Source organism: Ovis canadensis, chromosome 4 (assembly GCF_042477335.2).
Source record: "Ovis canadensis isolate MfBH-ARS-UI-01 breed Bighorn chromosome 4, ARS-UI_OviCan_v2, whole genome shotgun sequence".
Classification (NCBI taxonomy): Eukaryota; Metazoa; Chordata; class Mammalia; order Artiodactyla; family Bovidae; genus Ovis; species Ovis canadensis.
The window spans coordinates 30,807,400-30,823,716 of NC_091248.1; the positions used below are offsets into that span (position 1 = coordinate 30,807,400).

At 41.6% G+C, this 16,317-nt stretch overlaps 1 pseudogene; it reads left to right on the plus strand.

Annotated features, from left to right (window-relative positions):
- Nucleotides 1-14,813: 14,813 nt before the first annotated feature.
- Nucleotides 14,814-15,494, plus strand: LOC138439680 (elongation factor 1-beta pseudogene; annotated as a pseudogene).
- The last annotated feature ends 823 nt before the right edge of the window (nucleotides 15,495-16,317 follow it).

The window sequence follows — 16,317 nt, forward strand, 5'->3', positions numbered from 1 at the left end:
TGGAATGTGGAGAAAGAGGAATCTTCATACGTTGCTGGTGGGAATGTAGAAGGATGTATCCACTTCGAAAAATGATCAGGCAGTTCCTCAGGTGCAATAGTACTGGAGTGGATTGCCATTTCCTTCTCCAGCGGATCTTCCCGACCCAGGGATGGAACCCAGGTCTCCCACATTGTAGACAGACGCTTTACCATCTGAGCCGCCAGGGAAGTCCACAGTTAACATATGACCCAGCAATTCTGCTCCTATGTATATAGCCACAAGAAGTGAAGACCTGTGTCCACACAAAAACTTGCTCATATAGCAGCATTATTCAAAGCAGTCAAAAGGTAGAAACAATCCAACCATAAGTGGATGAATGAATAATAAAATGTAGTGCAGTGGAATATTATTGGGTCGTGAAAAAGGACAAAATACTGATACATGCTGTGTCTTGGATGAACCTTGAAAACATTCTACGTGAAAGAAGTCACCACAAAAGTCAAGTCAATGTATAATATAATCCCATTCATATAAAGTCTAGGATAGGGAAATCTACAGAGACGAAGCAGATTGGTGTTTGCTTAGGGCTGGAGAAGAAACACACACGCACACACACACATACATATATGTATATACCAACACATATACATGCATAAAATGTATGTATGAATATATATATAGACAAATTATCCATCTACATAGTATAGATGTTAGTGTACTGTTTGTAATATATTTTAATGTTCTGAATGCTGCTTGTGCTCTCAGCCAACAAGAGCAAGTGAGGCAGGATCCTTGTGCCTCTTGGTGAATGGGCACCATAAAACAAATATCTGCTCTGCCATTCATCCAGAAAGATACAGCTTTCTAGAGCTCTGAAATCCTTTTATGACTCATCTTTGACATCATCATCTATACTCTTTTGGTACCTGCTAGGGTAGAGCTTAAATTATTCTTATTATCAATGTGTTTAATATGAGCTACACATGCAAATCTCTGTTCATTATGAAAAATGTTTTTGCTTCAGAGTTGCTAGATGATTAAAATTAGGTAATCTATAGGAGTAAATTTTGAAAAAAAATGATGTTTTAAAAGTTATTAAATTTGTTTAATTTTTATCAGTGATCACAATTTAAAGAAGGATTAAGCTAAATTTTATTGGAGGAGATAAAGTTGTTTATTCACTGTATCTTGTAGTACAGAAATTAGATGTACTCAAGGATATGTACTAAATATATTGACCAGTTTTTGTTTAATTCTTGTGATCAGTTGTGTTCTGCACATAGCAAAACAAAGCTTCTATTATTCAGTTCAGTTCAGTTAAGTTGCTCAGTTGTGTCCAACTCTTTGCGACCCCATGAAACTGCAGCACGCCAGGCCTCCCTGTCCATCACCAACTACTGGAGTTCACTCAAACTCACGTCCATCGAATCAGTGATGCCATCCAGCCATGTCATCCTCTATTGTCCCTTTCTCCTCCTGCCCCCAATCCCTCCCAGCATCAGAGTCTTTTCCAATGAGTCAACTCTTCTCATGAGGTGGCCAAAGTACTGGAGTTTCAGCTTTAGCATCATTCCTTCCAAAGAAATTCCAGGACTGATCTCTAGAATGGACTGGTTGGATCTCCTTGCAGTTCAAGGGACTCTCAAGAGTCTTCTCCAACACCATGGTTCAAAAGCATCAATTCTTTGGTGCTCAGCTTTCTTCCCAGTCCAACTCTCACATCCATACATGACTACTAGAATTACTCTCATCATTTAGTTATTTGTTGTTCAGTTGCTTTGTCGTGTCCAACTCTTTGCGACCCCATGGACTGCAGCAATGCCAGGCTCCTCTGTCCTCCACTATTTCCTGGAGTTTGCTCAAATTTATGTCCATTGAGTCAGTGATGCTATCTAACCATCTCATCCACCTTCTTTTGCCTTCAATCTTTCCCAGCATCAGGCTCTTTTCCAGTGAGTTGGCTCTTCACATCAAGTGGTCAAAGTATTGAATCTTCAGCTTCAGCATCAGTCCTTCCAGTGAATATTCAGTGTTGATTTCCTTTAGGATGGACTGATTATATCTTTAAGCAAACTTCTATGTGCATGTGAAAATAGAACAGATGTTTAATTAAAAGCATTAACTCGTTAATTAAAATTAACTTCCTTTCCTTTCAAAATTCAGGCTACAATGAAAAGGCTTATTTTACACTGAAGAGAAAGGTAATTATTTTCATTGCTGCACCAGCTTAGATTTATATATAAATAATGCAGCTCCCTACACTTCCACCCCCAGTATCTTTCACTGAAACTTCTGCAAGAAAATTGCTGGTGATGGCATAAAAAAGGGACATCTTATTCACTGCCAGGGGAGAATTTTACTTAATCATGTGCCATCCAGTATAACCCTGCTTCTCACTAGGATCTGTGCTGGGATCTGGGCAAATTTTAGCGCAGAGGTCATAGCCATCCCTTGGTTTTGGCAGACTTTCGGATAATGACCACCTCAAAGGGTCACTGTCTAATTAAAAACAGGACTTAAAGATTACGAAGGTGAGCTCTAGGTCTTTGCTGTGTCTTTTTCTCTGTGCACAGGGACAGTTTCGAAGACTTACTAAGAACTCAGGTTGAAACACACGGGTCCAAATTTGGTTTAATCAGAGTAAGGCTGAATTAGGACTATAACTCCTGTTTCCAAATCCCCAATCAGATGCACTTTTCCTCTTCTACTTTTTTAGTAAAAAATTTTATCTGCGTATTTATTGGCTGTGCTGGGTCTTCATTGCTCTGTGCGGGCTTTTTCTGGTTGCGGAGAATGGGGACTACTCTCTCGCTGCGGTGTGCGGGCTTCTCATTGCGGTGGCTTCTCTCATGGAGCATGGGGTCTAGGGCATGTGGGCTCAATCGTTGTGGCTTTCAGGTTTTAGAGCACAGGTTCAGTAGCTGTGGCGCATCCGCTTAGCTGCCTTGCAGCATGTGGGATCTGCCACAACACAGGGATTGAACCTGTGTCCCTTGCAATGGCAGGCAGATTCTTAACGCTGGTCCACCAGGGAAGCCCCTTCTACTCTCATTTTAACTCCATTGCTAACTTTCTTACTGTTAGTGTCTGTAACTAGTAACAGATACTGTTAGTCATGTCTCACTATTTATTTTTTTCTACAGTAATACAAATTTCAACCGAGCATATTTTGCCCAGCTGAAGACTGTATTTTCTAGCTTCCTTTATGGCGTGGCATGGCCATGTGACCAGGTTCTGGCCAACACAATGTGGCTGAGACACATGTGTATAACTTTCAGGTCATGCCTTTGAAAGAAACACACGCCTTACCTTTGCCTTCCCCCTTTCCCACAGGTTGGATCCTGTCTGGCCATGCAGATGGGGGAAATACTTTGAGGATGAAAAAGAGGTGGATCCCTAACCACCTGATTTGCCCATAGTGGATTGTTTTATGAGAAGGAAATAAAGTTCGTTCCATTATATTTTGAATATTATTATAGCCCAGCCTTTATCCTAATTAATTCATCTCCCCGATGATATTGTTAAGTTCACTTCAGTTCCGTCACTCCATCATGTCCGACTCTTTGCAACCCCATGGACTGCAGCACTCCAGGCTTCCCTGTCCACCAACTCGTGGAGATTGCTCAAACTCATGTCCATCAAATCAATGATGCCATCCAACCATCTCATCCTCTGTCATCCCCTTCTCCTCCTGCCTTCAATCTTTCCCAGCATCAGGGTCTTTTCCAATGAGTCAGTTCTTCACATCAGGTGGCCAAAGTATTGGAGTTTCAGGTTCAACATCTGTCCTTCCAATGAATATTCAGGACTGATTTCCTTTAGTACTGACTGATTGGATCTTCTTGCAGTCCAAGGGACTCTAAAGAGTCTTCTCCAACACCACCGTTCAAAAGCATCAGTTCTTCGGTGCTCAGCTTTCGGTCGAACTCTCACATCCATAACATGAGTACTGGAAAAACCATAGCTTTGACTAGATAGACCTTTGTTGGCAAAATAATGTCTCTGCTTTTTAATATGCTGTCTAGGTTGGTCATAGCTTTTCTTCCAAGGAGCAAGTGTCTTTTTAATTTCATGGCTGCAGTCACCATCTGCAGTGATTTTGGAGCGCAAGAAAAGAAAGTCTATCACTGTTTCCATTGTTTCCCCGTCTATTTGCCATGAAATGATGGGACCAGATACCATAATCTTCGTTTTCTGACTGTTAAGTTTCAAGCCAGCTTTTTCACTCTTCTCTTTCAGTTTCATCAAGAGGCTCTTTAGTTCCTCTTTGCTTTCTGCCATAAGAGTGGTGTCATCTGCATATCTGAGGTTATTGATATTTCTCCTGGCAATCCTGATTCCAGCTTGTGCTTCTGTCCTTAAGGAATTGCAAATTACTAGAATCCAAAACACTGAAAAACACCACATACAGTTGAGAATGTAAAGCAAAAGGAACCATCATTCATTGCTGGTGCAAATATAAATTGATATAGCCACTTTGGAAGATAGTCTGGTGTGCCTGCATGCTAAGTCATTAGGTCATGTCCAACTCTTTGTGACCCTATGGACAGTAGCCTGCCAGGCTCCTCTAGCCATGGGATTTTCCAGACAAGAATAGTGGCGTGGGTTGCCATTTCCTACACTCCAGAGGATCTTCCCAACCCAGGGATTGAACCCACATCTCTTAGGTCTCCTGCATTGGTAGGCAGGTTCTTTACCTCTAGCACCACCTGGGAAACCCAGTATCTGGCAGTTTCTTATAAAACTAAACATGCTGTTAACACACTAACCTGCAATTTCACTTCCTAGTTTTTATGCAAATGAGTTGAAAACATGTCACATAAAAAGCTGCATGTGAACATTTATGGCAGCTTTATTCACAACTGTCCAAAATTCGGAGCAAGCAAGATGTCTTTTAATGGGTGAGTAGATAAGTAAACCTCCACACAGTGAAATATTAGTCAGTGTTTAAAAGTTTGCTATTGAGAAAAGACGTGGAGGAACCTTAAAAGCATGCTGCTAAATGAAAGAAGCCAGTCCAAAAAGGTCTCACACTGTATGACTCCAGTTATATGACATTCTGGAAAAGGCAAAACTATGGAGATGGAAAAGAAAAAAGAAATCAGTGCCAGAGACTTCAGTGGAGGGATGGAAGGATCAATATTTTCCCCTAATATCTAATATTTGAATGGCATTATCTGTTTTACTTATTTCAGGTGGAGGCATACATCTGGTTCCTGTTACTCTATCTTGGTAATTAATGAGTTAACAGTAACTTTGTATCATGTATTTTGTTGGTCAATATTATGTGTGTAATTAATATTGCTATTTAGTGGGAGAGAGTCTAAGAATTTTTTAGTATCGAAGAAGGGTTTTCATGAACACTCCCACTGAAAAGCCCAGGGACAGACAATTCATAAAAGAAGAAATTAAACTAGCAAAATTTTTCAAAAGAATTTTTCAATACAAAATTTTCAACTTAAAAACATTTTTATCATATTGTCAAACATGAAAAAAGCATAATTCTTAGTGTTGAAGATATCGGACATGGACAAGTCTGTACCCTCATAAACAGGATGAAAACAGAATTTTTTCCAGTATTATGGCAAAATAATTGACATAAATCCCTGTAGAAGTCTCAAGTGTATAGCTTGATGGCTTGATTTATGTGTATTGTGAGATGAGTATTACAGTAGGTTTAACTGACATCCATCCTCTTATACAGGTACAATAAAAATTAAAAAGTTTTCTTATGATGAGACCTCTTGGACTCTATTCTCTCAACAAATATCTTGTGTATCATGGAGCAGTGTTAGCTACAGTCATCAGGTTGTATATTATGTCCCTGCTGCTGCTGCTGCTAAGTCACTTCAGTCATGTCCGACTCTGTGCTACCCCATAGACGGCAGTCCATCAGGCTTCCCCGTCCCTGGGATTCTCCAGGCAAGAACACTGGAGCGGGTTGCCATTTCCTTCTCCAATGCATGAAAGTGAAAAGTGAAAGTGAAGTCGCTCAGTCGTGTCCCACTCTTAGCGACCCCATGGACTGCAGCCTACCAGGCTCCTCTGTCCACGGGATTCTCCAGGCAAGAGTACTGGAGTGGGGTGCCAGTGCCTTCTCCGATATTATGTCCCTAGTACTTACCTATCTTATGACTAAAAGTTTGTATTTTTAGTCATTATCCTGCTGTTTCTCCTCTTTGCACCATTGGCCTATAGTAACCACGAGTCTGATCTGTCTTTCTATGAGTTTGGAGGGTTTTGCTTTTTTTTTAGATTCCACATGTAAGCAAGATCGTATAGTATTTGTCTTTCTCTGTCTGATTTATTTCACTTAACGTAATGCTGTTTGGGTGCATCCTTGTTGTTGAAAATGGTAGGATTCCCTGTTTTTTGGCTGAATAATATTATGTGTGCATGCTCAATCACTCAGTTGTGTCTGACTGTTTGTGACCCCATAGGCTATAACCCACCAGACTCCTTTGTCCATGGAATTTTCCAGGCAATAATACTTGAGTGGGATTGCCATTTCCTACTCCAGGGAGAATAATATTTATATATATTAAATATGATATATATAGATCACAACTTTTTTATCCACATATCCACTAATGGATGCTTAGGTTAGAAATAAAAATTTTGCATTGCTTTATGGGGTGTAACTTGGCAATATATACAGAATGTTGATTGTGCATGCCTGTGATCTCACATTTCCACTTTTAGATTTTTTTTTTTTCCCACAGAAATAATTAGGTGAATGTACAAAAGTGAACATTTGGAGATGAGCATCACAACACTGTTTATAATATTAAAACTTTAAAAACAGTAAATTGTCCTTCTAAAGGAAGGGTTAGTTAACTAAATTATGGTACATTTAGGTATTGGAACACTGACTGCTATTTTAAAAATGAGGTCAAGATGTTTTCTTTCTTTCCTTTTCTTTTGAGTGAAAATAGCAGCTTGCAAAACTCCATGTGAAATATGATTCTATTTAAGTAAATATTTTATATATAAGCATAGGCTTTTAATGATATTCGCTAGAATGTTAACAGAGGCTGTCTCTAGGGAGTGATCTTTGGGCTGAGGTTGGAGGAGGGGGAAAGTTGCATTTTCACTTATATTCTGTGGTAATGCTTGGATTTGTTTTATAGTGTACATACTGAATTTTACAATTTGCAGATATAAGGAAGATTAAAATTTTGACACTCGAAATAAATAGAAGAGATCCTTACCTTTGAAAATGTTTGGAAATCCTGGTTATATGATTTCTTATTGACTTCAAATTCCTTATTGATTTAACATTTTATGCTTCTGACCTCTAGACCAACCTTTAAGATTCCTTCCAGTGCTAAAAGTCTGTGGCTTTCCTCTGCTTGCCGCTGCTGCTGCCATCTCAAATGAGAACTGCTTAGGTAAATCTTAGAGACTCCCTAATGGTGAGACCCTTACACTAGTTCAGGTTCTAGTTTTCCTCCTATTTCAAGTGACTTTATTCCTGGGTGACAGTCTTGAGCTGGTTATGAAAACATGTAGAAGAGCATTGGGATTGAAAAAGCTAGAAGTGATTCTAAGAATCTCTGCTTTCCTGAGCCTAGAACCTGTTATACAGAGGGAAGTAAGTCAGAAACAGAAAAGCAAATAGCCTATATTAACGCCTATGTATGGCATCTAGAAAAAATGGTACTGATGAACACATTTGCAGGGAAGGAATAGAGGTGCAGATGTAGAGAACAGACCGGATATAGCAGGTGACGGAGAGGGTGGGCCAATTGAGAGAGTAGTGTTGACATATATACAGTATCGTGTAAAGTAGATGGCTAGTGGGAGGCTGCTGTATCTCACAGGGAGCCCAGCCTGGCGCTCTATGGTGGCCTAGAAGGGAGACTGAGGCTCTAGAAGGAGGGGAAATATATATATTTATGACTGATTTGCATTGTTGTACAACAGAAACCAATGCAAAATTGTAAAGCAATTTTCCTCCAATTAAAAAAAAAAAATCTGCTTTTCATGGAGGTCAGATGTAGTCCAGATTTGAGTGGGAACAGGTATCACGAACTCTTTTTTCATATATATATATAACAGGGCTTTTCTATTTTACTCTTAGGTTCAGCATATCACTACTAGGATGGTTTATCATTTGTTTAATTAGAACTTATTATCTCCAATTTGACATGACTCAACCATGTTTTCCTTCCAGAGCTCTTTCTCTTATGTGTTCAGGCAAGCTGAAAAGCCTCAAAATTATTTTGAATTCCTTTCTAGTAGGTTACCTCATACTCAGTTAGCTATTAAATTCTGTTTCACTTCAGGTTTATGGTTCAGTACAAGGGACTACGGTTTCTTTAACTAGTGTTGCTCAGCTTTTCTGTCCACTGTTCTCAGTCTTATTTCCATTATCTATCCAACCCTGGGCGTTTCTTACCTGGAACTTACAATCTTTCCACCTAGGGTTGTATATTGATACTTCAATACTAAGCCAGTTTAGATGGTTGCAATATAAGTATTTTCAGTATTTTTGTACCTGCTTTATGCCAAGAATTGCATGTATGTGTGTGAGTGTGACTGTCTGGGTATGTTGGGTGATGGTGGAAGGGGTGATGATGTGTAAAGTAATAGAAGACAGAATCTATGTCTCAGAATTACTTTTAAAGTATGAAGTTAATGAAACACGATTATGATTTCCTGGCTTCAGTCCCAGCTATAAAATCTTCCAAAGGTTACATCAAAATCAAATGCCTGATCAAGAAATTCAAAACGTTTATCATTCCTAATTTGCCTTACTCACCTTCCAACTGATTCCTGCTTGTCATCTCTTCTTCCTCAGTCCTGATGTTCACTCCCCTCTTTCTGGACTCATTCACACCAGAATGATCACTGTCTCCTGCTGCAAGGTCAGACTTTCACTGGAGCTGTCCTTCAACTCTGAGTTTAGGGTATCCCAGTACCTCCTGGCCCTTCTCTTATTATTATCACAGCCACTGCCACAACATTTTCTGTATCTCCCAAATGCCTGTTAGAGTTCTCATTACAGGCTTGCTGAAGCAATCTTAGATGGTAACCTTCTCGGGAAAATAAGGACTCCTGGACTTATATCCCATACTCAGCTCAAACAGTTTGTATTTTCCCACAAGAGATGTACGTAAATAATTAGGTCTTTGAGAGCAAAAATTCTGACTTTATCTTGTGTTTATCTACCAGAGTGCTTTAGATGTGTAAGTTTCTTGAGGACTTCCTTGATGGGCCTGTGGCTAAGACCCTGAACTCCCAATTCAGGGGGCTTAGTTTCAGTGCCTGGTCAGGAAATAAGCTTCCAGATGCCACAACTAAAAGATCCTGCATGCTGCAACAGAGAGCATAGATCCCACGTGCTGCAGCTAAGACATGACACACAATTTTTTTTTTAAAGAAAATTTCTTGAATTAATGAATAAACAGTTTTATACAACTAGATCCTTCCAGGATGAGTGTCAATTATGTCTCTTGGCTTTGTGTTGGGTAATGTCTCTTCATTAATCCTTAGCCATGTTTTAATCCTAACTTTGACATTCAATAGTACTATTATGGACTGAATGATGTTGTTTGATAATCTTTGTTATAGTTTCTTCCACTCTTTTTTTATCCTAAAAATCATGTAAGTACCTGTTCTATAGACTGTAAATGTGTGTGTGTTTCCAAATTTGTAGGCTGAAATCTAATCCCCAATGTATTTGGGGTAGAGCCTTTGGGAGGTGATTAGGTCCTGAGGGCAGAGCCTTCATGAATAGAGTTAGTGTCCTCATAAAAGGGCCAAAAGTGGAAGCAGTGATATATTTTATTTTGGGGGCTCCAAAATCACTGCAGATGGCATGAAATTAAAAGATGCTTGCTCCTTGGAAGGAAAGCCATGACAAATCTAGACACCATATTAAAAAGCAGAGATATCACTTTGCCAACAAAGGTCCATATAGCGAAAGCTATGGTTTTTCCAGTAGTCATGTATGGTATGGATGTGAGAGTTGGACCATAAAGAAGGCTGAGTGCCAAAGAATTGATGCTTTTGAACTGTGGTGTTGGGGAAGGCTCTTGAGAGTCCCTTGGACTGCAAGGAGATCAAACCCCTCAATCCTAAAGAAAATCAACCCTGAATATGCATTGGAAGGACTGATGCTGAAGCTGAAACTCCACTACTCTGGCCACCTGATGTGAAGAGCTGACTCATTGGAAAAGAGCCTGATGCTGGGAGAGATTGAAGGCAAAAGAAGAGGGCAGCAAGGATGAGATGGTTGGATAGCATCACTGACTCAACAGACATGAATCTGAGCAAACTCCAGTAGACAGTAGAGGACAGAGGAGCCTGGCGTGCTACAGCCCACGGGGTCGTAAACAGTCAGACAAGACAGAGACTGAAGAACAACCAGAGGGGTTTCCCTCAAGGCTCGAGGAGTAAAGAACCCACCTGCAATGCAAGAGATACAGGAGGTGTGGGTTCGATCCCTGGGTCAGGAAGATCCCTTGGAGGAGGAAATGGCAATCCACTCCAGTATGCTTGCCTGGAGAATCCCATGGACAGAAGAGCCTGGCGGGCTACGGTCCATGGGGTCAAAAAGAGTTGGACATGACTGAGCATGCATGAGCTACTCTCTCCTCATAAAAGAGACCCCAGAGAGCTCTCTCCGTGTGTGCAGACGCAGTAGGAGGACAACCATTTATGAACCAGAAAGAGGGCTCTCACCTGCCACCGAATCTGCCAGTATCTTGCTCTTGGACTTCCCGGCCCCCAGAACTGAGAAATTTCTATTTTTTACAAGCCACCCAGGGTCTGTTACAGCATCCCAAGTAGACTAAGGTGGCTTGTGAAGCATGCGCATACTCCAGGCCTTTTGGGCCTTTCCAAACCTACGGAATCAGAAAGTTCTGTGGAAGATGCTCAGAATCTGTATTTTTAACACCCAACTGAGTTGATTCTTATGGCCAGAGAAATTTGGAAACTCTGTTCTATTGAGAAACTTAATAAATATTGGTTGAGGTTAATGGTTCTCTTTGATCATTATGCCAAATACAATTCCATGAGCATTAACCTGATGTCAGAATGCCTGAATTCCAGCCTTGTTAATTACCATCTGAGTGATTGGGGGCTAGTCCAGGGTTTCTTAAACTTGTCTGCAAATTAGAATCACAGGGCTTCTTTACCACCTGAACTACCAGGAAAGCCCACACAGGGTCTCTAAAAAATTCCAAAACCCAGGCCACACCCAAGATTAATTAAATCACATTCTCTAGTGCTGTGACACAGGCATCAGTATTTTTCGACGTTCCCCCGCCGAGTGATTGATGTCAACACACAAACAAGCTTGGGAATCAGTGGACTAATTTACTCTCTCTGTTTCTGCATAAGTCAAACGTGGACGATACCTTCCATTCGAAAATGTTACTCTCATTACTACAGGTGAATATATGTTATAAATGATAAAACTTTGTGTGTTAGTTGCTCAGTTGTGTCAGACTCTTTGCGACCCCATGGACTCTAGCCATCTAGGATTCTTGGTCCATGGAATTCTCCAGGCAAGAATACTGGAGTGGGTTGCTATTTCCTTCTCCAGGGGATCTGATCTTCCTGCCCCAAGGATTGAACTGGGGGTCTTCCACATTGCAAGCAGATTCTTTACCGTCTGAGCCACCAGCGAAGCCTAAATGATAAAACTTTATATAAACCTAATTATATTTTAGGCTTTAAAATATTTTAAATGAAAATTAACAAATTTGCCAGTAATAATTTTAATATTATATATATATATGTATTTGTAGTGCTTATAATTGTGATGATCAGTTCAACAGTTTAGTGGGATAGATTCAGCTTGTGAAGGAAACCATCATTCAGAAAGCTAACCTTACTATTTAGGTGAATTTCCTTCAAGTGGCCCTGGTTTAAAGCAGTGGTTCTCAGCTCTTACAGTGTATCAACATGTTCCTTGACAGGGGTTTATCCTCAAAGATTTTGACTCCGTAGATCTGGAGTGGGGCTCCAGCAACGACAAGTTTATAAAGATAAACATGTCATTCTGTTGCCCTGTTGCTAACCATGGTGAGTCTGCTGTTTATGTCTATTTAGGCCTTTTGCTTTATCCACGATATTTAGTCATAAATGTTCTGCTTTTCTCCTGTCAGAACTCTCTCTTCATCATGTAAGCAGAAAACAATTTTAGAATAGTTCAAAAAATATCTGAAGCCAGGACTTCCCTGGTGGTCTAGTGGTTACGAAGCTGCTTGCCAAAGTGGGGGACATGGGTTTGATCCCTGGTGCAGGAAGATTCCACATGCCGTGGGGCAACTAAACCCATGTGCCACAATTACTGAGACTGTGCTCCAGAATCTGCATGCCTAGAGCTAGTACTCTGCCAGGAAGGGAAGCTCATGTACCACAACTAGAGACCAGCCCCTGCCCGCCAGAACTAGAGATCGAGAGCAGCAAAGGCGACCCAGTGCAGCCATAAAGAAAATAAAAAACAAAGTAAAAAATTTTGAAGCTGTATGGGTACCATTCTTTATTACCAGTACCGTTCAATCTTTAATACAATCTTGCAGGGTTTTTTTTTTTTTTAAATATCTGAACTGGCCTTCTTGATTTATACTCAACCTTTCTAATGGCTATAATTACTATCTGCATTTCTAAAAATTCAGAGAATGTGTGGGTCCTCCACTGACCTGAATCTGTCTCTCTAGGGCCGAATCACTTTCAGAATCACTTTCTTCAGCTTCATGGTGCATGGGGAGCACCTGAGAGGCTCATTAACAACGTACACTCTATCCAGACCTGGTGGATTAACCTTTGGGTTGAAGCTGAAGATTCTGGATTCTAAGCTATCTGCCTAGGTTATTCCAGTGCACACTGCACTTTGAGTATTGGCTCTATGGAACTAAGTGGCTGGGGAAGCTTCGGTAAGGTAGTTCACCAAAGGAAGGGCTCATAGGATTCAGACACAAAACTCTGTAAGGAACTCTGTGTTCTCTTCCTTGCTGTGCTTCATCTTTGTGCAAATAATTTTAGGTAACCATGTGTTTAGGGGCTCCCTGGTGGCTCAGCTGGTAAAGAATCTGCCTGCAGTGTGGGACACCTGGGTTCAATCCCTGGGTTGGGAAGATCCCCTGGAGGAGGAAATGGCAACCCACTCCAGCATTCTTGCCTGGAGAATCCCATGGGCAGAGAAGCCTGGCGGGCCCATGGAGTCACGAAGAGTTGGACACGACTGAGCGACTGAGCACAGCACAGCACACAGGTGGTGTAGTGGGAAAGAATCCATCTGCCAGTGCAGGAGATGCAAGAGATATGAGCTCAACCTCTGGATCGGGAAGATCCTCTGAAGAAGGAAATGGCTACCCACTGCAGTATTCTTGCCTGGAAAATTCCATGGACAGAGGGCAGTTCAGTTCAGTTCAGCTGCTCAGTCATGTCTGACTCTTTGCGACCCCATGGACTACAGCACGGGGACCGAGGGCAAGGAGAGAACAAAGAGGCAGGCAACTCTAGACTGGTAGGTGGCAGTTAATAGGCAAAGGAACTTACATAAAAGGCTTGTCTTGGGCAGCTGCAAGATGAGTAGATGTCCTCAGCTGCCCACCAGAATCTTTAGTTTATGTAGAGGCCTTGACAGTGTTCTGTCTTGTATACCATCCAGATGGTCTCAATAAACATAGCTCTGTCAAGGCTGTGTCCTTGAAACTGTTCCCACTGTGAGAATGGTGGGCAGAACATACATTCCAAGGGCAAGGGAGGGTGTAAGAAGCCTCCAGATGTGCAGGTCCAGCTCCGGTTAACTGGTGGTCATGTTCTCTGGATGACCTCTTCCAACAGCTGGTAGGCTTGGAGCAGTAAGGCCTATTGACTTTTGTTGCCGACCCTAGCATGCAGCCTGGGTCAGAGAAGACACAGTGAATGCATTGGTTTACAATGAGGAAATACTCCCTTTCCTTCTCTTTCTGTTTTCCTTTCCTCCTTCATCCTGACCTTTCCCCATATTTGTCTTTTCCCTTGGTTTGTTGGTTTGTGGCCCATTCTTGAGGAAACAGCCATCTAGAACCGACCTGGATATAAAAGCAAAGAAAAAACCCTTTACATCAGAAATCACATCAATAACAAACAAAACACCCAATTCATCTTTAAATTACACCATTAGCACATTTGATAAATCACTTGGGTTAGTTATTTTTACTGTTAGGTATAATTGTATTTGATTCGTCTTTCATTTCATGACTATGCTTTTATTTGTCTACTTTCATTTACCAGCACTACCCATGCCAGTATTCTTGGGCTTCCCTTGTGGCTCAGCTGGTAAAGAATCTGCCTGCAATGCAGGAGACCTGGGTTCGATCCCTGGGTTGGGAAGACCCCCTGGAGAAAGGAAAGGCTGCCCACTCCAGTATGCTGGCCTGGAGAATTCCACGGACTGTATAATCCACGGGGTCGCAAAGAGTCGGACACGACTGAGCGACTTTCACTTTTCACTTTTCACCAGCACTTTAATGCATCCTGAAAGGCTTCATCTGCCTATGGTTTCAGGTAAACTGTGTTCTTTCTGCAAAACGTGCAGTAAATGATTTTCTACTAAAATATGTTAACTTGGTAGGAATGTATAAGGATGGATTACTGGATTTTCATATTCTATGTTTTATGTCTTAAAGAAACTTGTGGATTGTTAATCAATTTTTATGGTAAATCAGTATTGAATAAGCTTCAGACTCAACAGTACTTGAAACTCGAAGAAACTTAAGACTAGACTTCAAAAATTTCACTTTTTTTTTTCCCTTTTAGCACTTGCTGTGGAGTGCTTGCGCTTTTCTTTCCCTCTGCTGCCGCCCGGTTCCCCATTAGCCATCGCCATGGGTTATGGAGACCTAAAAAGCCCCGCAGGCCTCCAGGTGCTCAACGACCACTTGGCGGACAAGAGCCACATTGAGTGGTGCGTGCCATCAAAAGCAGATGTGGGAGTACTTGAAGCCGTCTCCCGCCCACCATTTGCCAACTTGTGTTATGCCCTTTGTTGGTATAGTCACATCACCTCTTACGAAAAGGGAAAGGCCAGCCTGTCAGGAGTGAAGAAGGCCTTGGGCAAGTATGGCCCTGCTAATGTGGCAGACACCGCAGAAAGTGGAGCTACAGATGGTAAAGATGACGATGATGGCATTGATCACTTCGGATCTGAGGAGGAGGAGGAACGTGAAGAAGCCAAGGGGTGAAGAGAAGGGCGCCTTGTGCAGTATGAGTCAAAGAAGGCCAAAAATCCAGACCTTGTTGCCAAGTCTTCCAACTTATCAGACGTGAAACCTTGGGATGGTGAGACAGATCTCGCAAAACTAGAGTGCATCAGAAGTGTTCCAGAGGACGGCTTGGTCCAGGCCTCTTCTAAACTAGTTCTGGTTGGTATGGCATTAAAAAACTTCAAATCCAGTGTGTAGTTGAAGATGACAAAGTTGGGACAGACATGCTGGGTGGAGGAGCAGATCACTGCTTTTGTCGCGTATGTACAGTCTATGGACCTGGCTGCATTCAACAAGATCTAAAATCCACTGTGGATCAGTGCCCTGAAATAAACGTTTGAAAGATTAAAAACAGAAAGGTTAGGTTAGATTGTGTGCACAGGCTAAGTTGTTTCAGTCTTGTCCAACTCTTTGTGACCCCATGGACTGAAGCCCTCCAGGCTCCTCTGTCTGTCCATGGGATTCTCTAGGCAAGAATACTAGAGTGGGTTGCCATGCCCTCCTCCAGGGGATCTTCCCAGTCCAAGGACAGAACCTGAGTCTCTTTTGTCTCCTGCACTGGCAGGCGCAGTCTTTACCACTAGGGCCACCTGGAATGCCCTGGGTCAGGGTGAGGGCAGACAAACTGATTAATCTTTTTCCAAATCTTTCGCATAAAACTCCAACTATAAACACAGCTCTCTGCCCATCTTCCTGCCACTCTCTGCTTCCGCAGACAAGTTGTGCTCTTTATTGTGATTTGGAAAAGACCAACCATAATGGCTAAGTCAGTGCTGTTTAAGTAAGAGCTATAATCATATCCACATCATCTCTATGTTTGTTTAAACTCTGTTACTTCTCATGTAAATTACAGAAATTGCCCTTGTCCCGGAACAACCTTCCCCACCCATTCTCTAGCCCAAGGCTGACTAAGGTAATCTTTCTAAAATATACATTTTGCTATTTCTCCCTTTTGCTTAAAATCTTCTGTTGGTCTCCTGTGCTGTGTTCTCTGTTGTTCTGGTCATCCAGAATGATTTCATTACACATGGAAATTAAATGAAATTCTTAAATTTAATATTAGAGGGCACATAAGTCAGTCCTTCCTAGGGCATGGCAGCTGAAAGAGGAGAAGTTCAGGAGCTGC